Source organism: Euprymna scolopes, chromosome 3 (genome assembly GCF_053919585.1).
Source record: "Euprymna scolopes isolate OS-2025 chromosome 3, ASM5391958v1, whole genome shotgun sequence".
Taxonomy (NCBI): domain Eukaryota; kingdom Metazoa; phylum Mollusca; class Cephalopoda; order Sepiida; family Sepiolidae; genus Euprymna; species Euprymna scolopes.
Window position 1 is genome coordinate 47,024,537 of NC_136484.1, and position 10,976 is coordinate 47,035,512.

The following is a 10,976-nucleotide window of genomic DNA, read 5'->3' on the forward strand; positions in this document are numbered from 1 at the left end:
TTCCATTAATTATTATATTTATAAAATCTGTCCAACCAGTTTTTTTGTTGTTTTTTTTAAGGATGTATTAAAACGAAACGTGACAAACCCCTAACTATTGGCACTAACCCTAAACAACAGTCGGTTTTCGCCTGTGAAATAGGTGTTTCTGTTTCACATTGGGGGGGGGGGGGGAGGTAAGAACGACAAAAAAAATAAAGTAAAAATAAATAAATAAAAAAAAACAAAAAAAAAACAAAAAAAAAAAACGAAGGAGCAGCAGAGCAGCGGTCTTACTATTCTGTAGTTTTACCAAACAATATAATAAACAAAAGATACTGTGGAAACTTGAATATAGTTTAAAATACTATTTAACAAGTAGTACGGTCCGTATTCCGTATAAATACCAAAATTTCATAAGACGATATGTCGATAATGATAGTAATAATAATAATAATAATAATAATAAACAATGCGATAAAATTAATTGATAGAAACACGCACGCGTATAGCTTCGATTTTCTTTTTCAGCGTTCTATCTACTTAGTGCGCAGTGTTGGGTTCGTTTTTAAACAGATGTCGAATGTAATAATAATAATTTTAATAAACAAGGTATTCTGAGAATTCTGGCAGTAACTTGAATGATAATTGATAGAAAAATCATTGTCGAGCAGACGTGTACACCTGTATATGATAATGCGCGCCTCCTCGGCTTTTAAGTGACGCTAGTTATCCAATCGAAATCTTATATTAGAATCGGAGAATGGTTTTGGCTGGTTCGTTCTCGGCGTCTCCTTCTCCTCCTCCATAGCAGTAGTAGATGTTTTGGCCGGCAACTGGTCTCTGCGCACAGAAGCATGGGTGAGGAGAAACCCGACAAAATACGGTAGTAATGTGTACATACGCGTCTACACAATAGATGTAAGAGTACAAGAACAGGGGTTTTATATACAGGAGTTAGAGAATGGAGAAGAAAGCGTGAGAGTGGAAATGGATTTATTTCACAAGAGTTGGACAGGAGAAAGAAAGAAAAACAAATAAACGTTATAATGAGACTAGAGATAGGACGGCGGAGAATAAATTTAATATTATTAAATGTTAAAAGTAGAAGAGCAGGAAGAAAATAATAAAGATATGTTTATATACATACTTTCTCCTTTGTAATAGAAAGTAACAACCCGAAGAATTGAGAGAGAAAGGGTCGAGAGGTACGTCAAAAGATTTCTCTCTGGATGCCGTTCGTTCTCATGGAGTGGATAGTTTTACCTTGACTTTTTCTAGATGCCTTAAAAAAAAAAGCCATAGGTAAGTCTTATCTTGCTATTTTTTTTTTAATTTAAAAAATTCAGATTTAAAAAAATTACAAAAACTCGATAAAAAGTTCGTGAGTGACAGAACCCCCCCCCCCCCAAAAAAAAACCGCCGGGTGAATTATTTTTTTGCTATTTTATATTTCGGCATTTATTTTAACATCCACGAGAAATTTAGAAAAAAAAAAAAAAAAAAAAAAACTTAACATCTGGAAGCGGAGACAAGGCTTTAACTCTTTCCTTGTGCGGAATGAACTCTACGAAAATTAATTTGTCGAGATGTTCAAATGCACAAGTGACCATATTTTTTACTATTTGCTATCGATTGTTAAACACTCATAAAATACCGTAAATTTAATTTCATTGATTTTAAATGCGTGTATGCGTCGCATCACTCCGTCTCGATACACTCTTAAAATCAGTTTGTGTATATAATTGACATCACCCGCCCACAATAAAAACTGTTAGTTTTAGTAAATGAGATGATTACCCCCTTTTTTTTTTTCTTTTTTTTTTTCAAAGTTTTCTTTTTGAGTTTTACTCATCTACGGAATCTATTTACAATTTACATAGCTGTCCAATTCCGCCTGTCCTTTTTCTAAAAAAAAAAAAAAATGTTGAAAATTATAAACTCTTATTTTTGTTTGTTCATAAATGAACTGAACTGCACTTAACCGAAAGTAACATGAAATCTTTTAAAAATATAAATATTAGTCGCAGTCAGTGCTTATTGTGAAACTGAAACTTCAGTAAGAAAAAGAAAATAAAAAAAGCCAGTTTCTATTTGGATATACTATCTATTCTTTATCCACGTAAAAGAATGCCGTACAAGTTAAAATTGACATCTGTTGATGGAGATTAGCAAGACTTATTCCATTCATATTTAGTTTTTTTTTTCTAGATTTCCTGTCTCTCTGTCAAGACCTGATGAGACATGGATGTTGAAACGTTAATCAATTCGCGTCGACGCTTTACAATGTTTATATAATTTTGATAGTAGTGAGTGCACTTATTGATCCGTGCTGAAATAACGTTATTATTTAAAAATCTATTCTTAAGATGGGGAGGGGAGGGTGTTTTGTACCTATTCTGTACCTTACAATTGAATAAAAAACATAGCATAAAACTTTAAACTTGGAAATACGATTTAAAAAATAGCGCGGATCAGTAAGTGCATTAGCACCATAATTCTTTTTTACTATTTATAAGCTTTATTATTTATAATCCATTAGACACGATAAAAAAAAAATATTGGTTATGGTTCAAACGACACACTTGAACCTTATAGACTTCTACAACAAACCTTCTGCAATGAATCAAACAACTACTATACACCCGGTATGTGTACATTTCTCACCGTTTTTGCTTACGAAGAAACTGAAATGCATTCTAAATGATTTAATTACGTAATTTTTTTTTCAATAAGATTAAAAAAAAAAATGTTGGTTCCAATACGTTACGTTATTACCTTCTAATTTCGACAAATAGTTAATAGAAAAAATACGTAAGTCACGCAGAGGTGAGAAATTCAAGCATGAAATGATATTTTAGGTTCTAACACAGAATACGAACAGCGTTATTTTTCTTTAGATAGGATTTTCTAGTGAAATTCAATTTTTATGGTATTTTCTTTATTAAATTTTAAGCTGAAAAGGTATTTTTTTACGACCTGCCACAGACAGCGAGTTAAAACTAAATAATTACACAAAATTGTTTGAACTCATTTTTCCAAACTTACCGTATTCAAGGGCGATTTTGCTTTTTCAAATATACCGATAAACACTGATTTTCGAACCAACTACGTTTTAAAGTGAATAAAAACACTAAACTATTATCTTTGATAACATTTATTTGTTATATATTTGATTTTTAACCACGTTTTCGAATCTGTGTATAGTAATACAAACCCATTTCTTAAACTATACCGGTAAATAAAATTGGGAAATACTCTCACTTGATAAAATTGACCGCGCGTGCACACACACACATCCTTCAGTTCTAGCTTGATACTTCGGTACCGGTAAATTAAAGTAGCCCCGAGAAAAACAAAAACTTAAGTGCTAATTACTTTCTGGCAGAGAGGCTTCCGGTTCACCAGAAGGCTAGACGCAAGTTCAAAGATTCAAACTTGTAACACCAGGTTTTCAGCGCGTGTCGTGCGTGAACCGCTTACCGTCATAAGAGTATGGTAATATTCGGTCTCAGATGTCCATCCCCCTTATTTGGGAGGTGATTATTAGTTGATTACGCATCTTTTGAGACGATGGTACTGGGTAATGCTGACCGGTCTTTAAATATTTGTCTTTTGGAAGGTGACGGTCGGTGGTCTACTGGGTAACGATGCTGATTGACAACCTCCGTGTTCCAAGTTCGAATCCAGTTTGGTCCACAAAAATCACTTTCACTTAGGATTTTAGCAATTTTCTCGTTGTCTCTCCTGTAAGTACCTGATCTTTTTCTAGAAAGAATTCTGACTAGAAAAGTATCGAGGAAATCAATGCCAACAATAGAATCTTTGAATTCATTTGCCCATTTTGTTTTTATAAGTCAAGGTCATTGGTTACCCGACTAGGTTATTACATGGGGGACATCTAGAACTCCCCCAAAGAGAACTGTGTGAGATAAAAACTGTCCCAGCCAAGAATATCTCGTTCGCCTACCGACTATAGAACACTTTGAAATATTTATTTACAGAAAATATAAAATTTACATTTTAAAACAAACTTGGTACAAAGCCGTTCAAAAGTGTGGTAAAATGAGTGTCGTTTGGTCATCCGTTGTCACCATGGCTAGAAAATAATATTACGTTGTGATTTTGGCTTTCAAGCGCACTTGATGCGTATTTTATTTTATTGAAATTAAATCAACGTTTCTATAATGGAACTCGCACTCTTGACGTTAATCTCGCGTTGCCAACACACAGTTCCGACATTTCAAAACACAACCGCTGAGATACAACGCGCGGCTCTTTATAAACAGGCTTTTCTTTTTCCAACTTTACAACATGGCAAGAAAGAAGAGAAAAAAAGAAAACATGCTGAGGATGTAGCTTGGCTCCGAAATATATTTAAATAAGTAAAATATTTGCTTATTTTCCCTAATATTACGTTGTGATTTGGCTTTCAAGCGCACTTGATGCGTATTTTATTGAAATGAAATCAACGTTTCTATAATGGAACTCGCACCCTCGACGTTAAACAAAAATCTTGTTTGCCGTGTTATTTGACCAAGAAGTTGGAGTTATCGCCCCCTAACAATGCCACCGGCCGTGTAATGCAGAAGTGCCAAAGATGTCTATCCTACTCGTAACTAGAATCATGAATCACCATAATAGCACATTTACTCCAGGAGCCGGTCTACTTAAAATTTCCCAAATCATTAAAACATTTTACTGAAGATAATAAATACGTCTATATACAATCATTTCATCAAAACCCGACGCCCAAGTAAGAGTTGATAGTTCGGATCGTGACAATTTAGCACCCATCCAGAGTGTTCCCCTTTCCCATTTTTTTTTTTTTTTTTTTGCGGGGCTGAATTCCACACAGCAAAAAAATGACCATGACCACTTTACAATAGATAAATATGTTTAGTTTAGTTGCTTTGTTTGTTTTATTCTATGAATGTTATTTAATTAGTTTCAATTAGAATTATTTTTCGAAATCTTTTTTCGGCACTTGTACAGTTTAATCAAGACATTAAAAAAATGAAAATATCGAAAAAAAAAAGTTATATTGTACGTATCCGTTTTGGACTGAAGATCTCCGAAAAAAAAATTAACTTAATTTCATCAAGTATTTTTTTTTTTTTTTTTGTTTCCACAGCGGAAACACGTTTGTATGATAGCGCGTTGAAGGTAGACATCTTTGAATTTTTTGAACACGCCACAGGGAGATAACTCAGTTTAAAGCGCCGACACCCCCTCCCCATCTTTAATACTAGCTTTTCTTCCTAAAATATCGAACCTTTTGCTCGGTAGCATAACATTGTTTTTTCGCTGTAAAAAAAAAAAAAAAACAAATACTGGATGAAATGAAGTGATTTTTTTTTTTTTTTCGAACTTCATTCCATTACGGATACGTGCAATATAACATTTTTTTTTTTTTTTCGATATTTTAATTTTTTAATGTCTTGATTAAACTGTACGAGTACCCTTTTTTCTTTCCATTATATCGTAATTCTTAAGTTACCTCCTCCTTTCTAACTTGTCCCCTCTGGTTAATGGTCGGACATTTTTTTTAAATTATAATTAACAAGTATGGCAAATTACGCGTTGCCGTTGCAGACAACCTTGAATCGCTTTAAAAAATTGTTATAGCAGTTTTTCGAATATCAACTGTCACTAAGGAGGAAGAAAAAATATTTAAATAATTTAAGGGATTTTTTTTCTTTCGATTCAACGCCTTGTCAGAAGGTCGAAAGTCAAGTTAAAATGTCGCAAACGCATTTGCTGATTGCTTTTTTTTTTTTTTGCTTTTGCTAGTGGTGGGGAATAATCAGCCCGGTTTACATGATGAAATAATTTAAAAATGAATTTCTTTTTGATTTCAATTATCTAACAACAATTCAATCAATCCGTATATGGTTACGGAAATTAAATATTAGTAAATTTTTACGACGTGCCCCACTGCCCCAGTGCCCCACTCCCCAGTGCCCCAGCGGGGCCCAGCGACCCAGCGTATTATAAACACCCCAACCTCCCCATATTAAGAATGGCTTTCGGAATAAACACACACCCCAATCTCGAAAGCCGTTCTTAAGGGAGGTTCTTGGGGGAGGGCGTTTATTCCGAAAGCCGTTATTTGGGGGTGTTTATACTATGGTGGAGCAGGAGCACTGGAGTGGAGCACTGGAGCACTCGTAAAAAATACCTAAACATTTTATTTCATAATTTATTAAAAATTAAAATTAAACGGAAGCCGAGTACTTTCTCTTAGTTTCCTCTAAGTAAACGTAATTTATCATTTTATATCCGCGTTCTTTCTTTCACTTAAAAAAAAAAAGCGGTGGAGAGCCTCTCCACCGCTTTTTTTTTTTTCACTGGAGAGGGGAGTAGAGAAAATAGATGCGAGCCGTAGCGTCTGTAACTTTGGTTACCCCGGAAACGGTTTCTTTTAATCGAATCTGTCTAGTTGTTAGGATGCTAAGTATGTAGTAAGGGGCGTTTTCGAATAAATCAGGACTTTGGCTCTTGATAGGCTAGTTTGGATGACAAGTGCTGAGGAAACTTGTAAGAAAACTCTTGCCGAGAAGAAGGAAAAACGAAAAATCCTACCACCTGGAGATGTGCGTCATATCTTGCGTTCCTCGTCTACGTTATAAAAATTCTGGGTATGACCTAACTCGGCCCTCAACCTCCTCAGGATAAGAACGGCTTTCGAGGTTGAGTGTTTATTCTGAAAGCCGTTCTTAACATGGGAGGTTGGGGGGATGTTTATACTACGCTGGGTTAGGTCGTAAAAAAAAATACTAAAATCTGGGTGCTTAAGATAGTCGACAGATCAATTAATATATATAGATATGTGTGTGTGTGTGTGTGTGTGTGTGGTTTTCATTACAAAAAAATATAGCGGACAAAAACAGTTCATGAAAGAGCGTAAAAAAAGGTCAATTTTAGCCTTAAAAAAAAAAGCCAATCTGTCAAACCTTAGAAAAAACAAATTTTAAAAGCGATGTGTGGCAGCCTCGAATCTCATACATTTTAGTCTAATAAAAATGAAAAAAATAATAAAAATGAATCTTTTTTTTTTTTCTGATTTTATGGTAAATGCTACCTTTCCTTACGCTACAACATAACACGATTGAAGTGACTTATCACATCGCGGAGGAATCTTTTTAGCGGATCTTTGAAATAATGTTTAAAAAAATGTGGTTAATTTTTTTAATTTTTAGTATGTAGTTTTTAATGCTTTTTAATTGATCTAAAACTGTTTTCACGAGTTTAAAAATTAAATTTTTTTTATGTTTTCCGTTCTTTTTTTTTTTTGGATGGGTATTCAATTATAGAACTTGTGTAGTTTACTTAATTGATGCTTCTGCAGTTTCATTAACCATTTTTCCGTAAGGCGCGGACATTTACCGAGTAGAATACCATTTAACATTTCACAAAAATTCTGTTCACATTGGGGAGAGGGTGGCAAGCATCACCTGTTAAACTACACAAGTTCTATAATTGAATACTCCCCCAAAACGGAAACAAATGTTTTTGCAAACTCTTGAAAACTTTTTAGATCAATTAAAACTACGTAAAAAAAAAATAAACCACATTTTTTTAGCTTTATTATTTCAAATGTCCGCTAAAGATTCCTCCACGATGTGATAAGTGACTTCACTACACGCGTGCGCACGCGAACGCATTATGTACACTACTGAAGGCGGTGAAATGGCGTAAAATAGTCCCAGGTTCCAGGGGTTCATACCATGCAAACAGTAAATTTGCGACAGCTTTGATGATCAGATTCATTGTCAGCGACCCCGAATATCCCTAAAATACCAAATTAGAGTGGGCGGTGTTCTGTTGTAGCGTAAGGTAACAGTTACCAAATAAAGTTTTTATAATTTTTTTGTCTGAAATAATTTACGCTGTTAAACTACACATTTGCCAAAATATTTTTGATGCAAGAAAATTAAAAGCAGTGGCCGCTAGCGATTAAATCGTTGAATTAAGTTGCCATTTTCAAGATTTATTGCAGCGGAAAAATGTTATTTAAACTGTTTTAAAACTTTTTTCTATTTTTTTTTTATGCAAATATTTATTATAAAATAAATGAAACGTTATACAAAATTTGAATCTAACCAAACCGACTTTTTAAAAACTAAAGTTAAGGGGCTTCAATCATAATAGGCAAAGCAAATAAGATCTGTCGAGCAGTCACTGTCGATAATGAATGATAGGTTTTTGGAATATATATATATATATATATATATATATATATATATATATATATATATATATTGTAAAAGAGAAAAATAACGAACATGATTTATACTTAAATTTAACTTTATTAAATTAAATAAATTAAAAAAAAAAAAACAGAATTAATTCAGGAAATAGATTATTTATAATAAAAATAATAAATAAATAACGAATTCTAGTCTTTGGAATCCATGATAAACCGAGATGTTTATCTTTTTAACGCTGGTACAACGTACATATTTTCTCTTTAAAAAAAAAAAAAAAAAATTAATTTTTTTAAAAATTAATCTATATATCTATAAAAGTAAACGTATCTGTGTACATTTCCCTACGCAATAACTCTGTCAATTTAAAGTTTACAGACTCGAAATTTTATATACAGGGTACTGAGATTTGGGAAAATCTTTGATTTGTTTTCGACCAGAAATTTGGCTGTTAAAGGGTCAAAGTTCAACGATTTGACCTTTCATAACTCTACAAAACTCCTTCGACAATTTTGGGTCTAAACACTTGAAATTTTAGATATAAGTTTCTTGGACATGGATTTAACTTAATAACTTGATTTGAGCCCAAAACAATAAATGTTAAGGGATCATAATTGGGGTCAAATTTAAAAAAAAATTGACCTCTCCGGTCTCTACCAAATTACTCAAACAATTTCTGGTCTAAACATTTGAAATTTTACATAAAGGGTATTCAGAGATAGGGCAAGCTTTTTCATCGGTTTGGGTCAAAACTTTTTTAGTTACCAATATATAAATGTATGTATGTTTGCATATCTGCCCAACAGCCCCAACACTTTCGACAGAGGCGACGGATTTTTTCAAGATCAGTATAGTTTTGAAGTTCGACCTTTCAGACGACAAATATCGAAAAATTGGCTAAAAACATTAATATCTTCACCTTAAACTCGGCCCTTTTCTACAGGTGGGGGGGGGTCGCTTTTTTCCCCCCGATATTTTTGAAAGTCATCCTCTCCTTTCGATTGTCTAGCTTTAATTTTAAAAAATGTCATTTCCGGTTTGGCGGTTGTCGTAACAGCATAGACGTCAAGGGTTATCTCGTTCTTTTCCTCCTTTGCGGTACGGGTTTGAGCCTGCCTTCCTACTACCACTTTTTTTTTTTTTCTCAACATACACATCCAAACACCCGGGCAACGCCGGGCTGAAATGCTAGTATTGAATAAAGTTAAATTTAAGTATAAATCGCGTTCGATACTTTCTTTTTCAATATATGTTTAAAAAACGTTTTTCCATCTTTTTTTTAAAAAGCTCTCATTTATTATCGACAGTTTGATGGCTCGACTGCTCTTGCTTGCTTTACCTACTATGCATGACACCATTTATCAGTTAACAGGCCTTATCTCTCTGTGGTGGATACTTAGCCCTATTTTAAACTTATGGGAGCTTAGCTCGCATTTCTTGAACGGTCCTAATTTTTCGTTACTCAAGTGCCATTTTTACCTATTTATTCACTTTTGCCATTTTTTCTGGTGCCATTTTTACCGAGCTTCAGTAATAAATACCTATAATTATTTATTTATTATTTGTTCAATTTTTAGAGGTAGTTCGACTTGTGGATATACACCCCCTCCTTTTTTGTGAACAAAATCTGCGAATGCTTAGTATCGAACAGGCACTCGATTTTTAGATAGCATGCCAAGAAATTCAAACCAACATATTGAATTTTTGAGAGAAGGATCCGTTCAATTTACATGTTTTATACAAGTCAAATGTAAAGTGATTCTTTTGAGTGAATTTTCAGCGATTTTTTTTGTTTTTTGTTTTTTTACGTTTCTCAAATCTTTATTTTTTTAAACTACTTCGGGTATCGATTCAACACATTTCCAGATAATATAAAAAAAACTTTGGATATACAATATGCTTTCGTAGGTTGATTAGCCAACATGACCGACTGACGCTGACGTCACGAAGTAATTTAAAATTGTGAAATGCAGATATAGGCACGAAAGCGTGTTAATAGTTTTTGATGCAGCCCCCCCCCTTCCGACGAAATGCTATGTTGCATAGCAGTCAGTAATTCTAATTTGTAAATAGCTATTTTGAAATAACTACAATTTATTTTTGCTATTTCATTTTATATAATTTTATCTTGTCTTATTTCTGAAGTTTTCTCTCACTCTATTTGTCTCCCTCACTCACTGTTTGTGTGTGTCTCTCCCCTCCCTCTCACCCCTCCTCACCCCTCACCCTCACCCCTCTCCTTCTTCCCCCCTCCTCCCCCCCTCCCCCTCACCCCTCCCCTTCTTCCCCCTCTCTCCTTCTTCCCCCTCTCTCCTTCTTCCCCCCTCTCTCCTTCTTCCCCCCCCCCTCTCCTTCTTCCCCCCCCTCTCCTTCTTCCCCCCTCTCTCCTTCTTCCCCCCCCCTCTCCTTCTTCCCCCCCTCTCCTTCTTCCCCCCCTCTCCTTCTTCCCCCCCTCTCCTTCTTCCCCCCCTCTCCTTCTCCCCCCTCTCCTTCTCCCCCCCTCTCCTTCTCCCCCCTCTCCTTCCCCCCCTCTCCTTCCCCCCCTCTCCTTCCCCCCCTCTCCTTCTCCCCCCTCTCCTTCTCCCCCCCTCTCCTTCTTTCCCCTCTCACCTCTCTCTCTTTTCCCCCTCTCCTTCTTTCCCCTCTCACCTCTCTCTCTTTTCCCCCCTCTCTCCTCTCTCTCTTCCTCTCTCCTCTCTCTCTTCCCTCTCCTCTCTCTCTTCCCTCTCCTCTCTCTCTTCCCTCCCTCTCTCTCTCTCTCTCTTCCCTCCCTCTCTCTCTCTCTTC

The 10,976-nt window shown here is 35.1% G+C and overlaps 1 protein-coding gene across 1 annotated transcript in view; it reads left to right on the forward strand.

Annotated features, from left to right (window-relative positions):
• Window positions 1-511: 511 nt before the first annotated feature.
• The window catches only part of LOC145254726 (glycolipid beta-1,4-mannosyltransferase egh-like), a 198,381-nt gene continuing 187,916 nt past the window's right edge, over window positions 512-10,976 (forward strand). The window contains exon 1 of the mRNA XM_080113466.1: window positions 512-1,284. The gene's annotated coding sequence lies outside the window, so the exon portion shown is untranslated. The remainder of the gene's footprint in view (window positions 1,285-10,976) is intronic.